We start from the raw sequence: 2197 nt of genomic DNA, 5'->3' as shown, positions 1-2197 counted from the left end.
AAATCAAAGACAGCATTGAGACTCTGAGTATTGTGTGTAATGAAATTCTACATTGAACACCAGGAATCGGAAACAAGAGGCAGCTCTTCTGAATGAAGTGTCCATTGAAATAGGAGGGTCAGTTCCTGGTACAGGCTGCCATATGCATGTGCATCTGTTGCACCGGTTTAATCTTGATTCTTTAGATGTTTAAGGGCCATAAGGAGTCATGAGATGGATTAACTAGAACACAGAAGAAGTTCATTTGATTGCAGTACTCATAGCCTGAATCCTTTGGCAGAATTGTTCTCAGACATATACCTGGAAAAGTGATCTAATTTTTATGAGATTTCAAAAATGTCATAGGAAAGCACTCTAGTTTCATTACGGTATTTTCATTCACACACACACATATCATTATACTTTGTTCTTATTCTATTCTTATTCGTCCCTTTCCCCCCTCTTGAGCTTCTTCTTCCCCTTTAACTCCATGCTTCCTTGTATAATGCTTGCTCCTCCCTTCCCAGTTAAATACTCATTCTCCCCTTGGCAACACCTGTCTCCTACTGTCCCCCATTATTAATTACTTTTCTGTTGCTGTGATAGAAACACTGACCAAAACAACTTATAAAAGGAAGAATTTATTTGAGCTTAAGGTTCCAGGGGAGGAAGAACCGATGACCCCTTCACTCTTGCATCTTTCATGCCTCTAAACCCAGTACCAAGTGAACAACACTGCCAAGTTTGGCAACAAGTTTGGGATGGGCCCCAGACTGCTTTATCCTATTTTTAGAAGCTTTTCTCTTCAGTGGCTACTGTAGCAGTTTCCTTTTGCAAGTTGGAGGCTTAACTGGGTGTGGTCTTGCCCTGGAGGCACTCTCTCCACTGTTTAAGTGCAAGTCTCTTTGCCCCTCCTAAGCCACTTTAATCTCTTTATCAATGGGATCCTCTCCAACACCTGCCTGGGCTCCAACATTACCTTCCTAGTGCTCTTTTTCAGTCCATCCTGTACATGCTGTATTCCTTTCTGCCTCATTTGCTCTTTTTCACTGTAAATCTGTATAATAGTCACCTTATAGTCATACCACCATTTCTCCATTATGCTGTCTTGAAATTTCTTCTGCCAGAGAAATTAGTCCATTGCTTTTCAACTTAGCCTCAGGCAAGCTTTTAGGCTATCTGCAGACTCCAGCCAGGCTCTTTGCCAAAATATTCCAGTCCCTGCTTAAGTCGTCTTTTCTCTCTGGAGCTACATTGTTCTCAGCACTTCTTTCTTCCAGGCTCCTGCTGGAATGGCCTGTTAAGCTCTGCTTACAGCAATCAATTGCTTTTCTAGTACAAGCTTCCAAACTCTTCCATATTCTTCCCAACCCCCACATGATCAGGTTCTTCACAGCCAATAGCCCGCTCTCTGGTACCAATTACTGTATTAGTTACTTTTCTGTTGCTGTTATAGAAACACTGACCAAAAGAACTTATAGAAGGAAGAATTTATTTGAGCCTACAGTTCCAGGGGAATTACAGTCCATCATGGCCAGGATGCATGGTGGCAGAGGTGGCTGGAGGAGGAGCAGAAGCTAGGCTCTACATCTTCAGACAGGCACAGGAAGCAAGGGAGCAGCTGGAGATCTGGCAAGGCTTAAGAACTCTCTAAGCCCACTCCCAGTGACATGCTTCCTCCAGGATAACCACACCTAAGAGCCCCCCTCTCTTGGGGTCCTTCTTTCCCTTTACCTCCATGGTTACTTTCCATTTTCCTGACTCCTGTGTTTACATCTCAAATATCTCCCATAGACTCTTGTGTTTGAATTACTGATTCCCAGCAAGTGATGGTGTTTGGAGGAAATGGAGAATCTTTGGGAAGTGGGACCTAGCTCCAGAAAGCAGTTCACTGGGTGTGGGTGGGGTTGGGTGATTACCAATACATTGTAAGCAGCCATATCTTGCCACCATGCCTGTCACTCAAAATCTTATCCACATGAACTCTTCATTCCTAAGCTGCTATCTGTTTGGCATTTGGTTGTAGTGACTAGAGTAACTAATACACTTCTCTTGAACGAAAATTAAGAAAACTCAGTGAGGAGTATGCCTGTCATTCGTTGCTTCATTTCTTGCTCTGACCTCACAGAGAGTCATTGTGAGGAGTGGCTGATCCCTGCCTATATGATGAGCTGGTTGGGCTGAGCTGTGTCCTTCTAGTGCAGAGAGCTGACTGGTG

This window comes from Nannospalax galili, unplaced genomic scaffold (assembly GCF_000622305.1).
Source record: "Nannospalax galili isolate Female #2095 unplaced genomic scaffold, S.galili_v1.0 scaffold1811, whole genome shotgun sequence".
Taxonomy (NCBI): Eukaryota; Metazoa; Chordata; class Mammalia; order Rodentia; family Spalacidae; genus Nannospalax; species Nannospalax galili.
The sequence above is the reverse complement of the archived record's forward strand: the minus strand, read 5'-3'. Positions refer to the sequence as shown.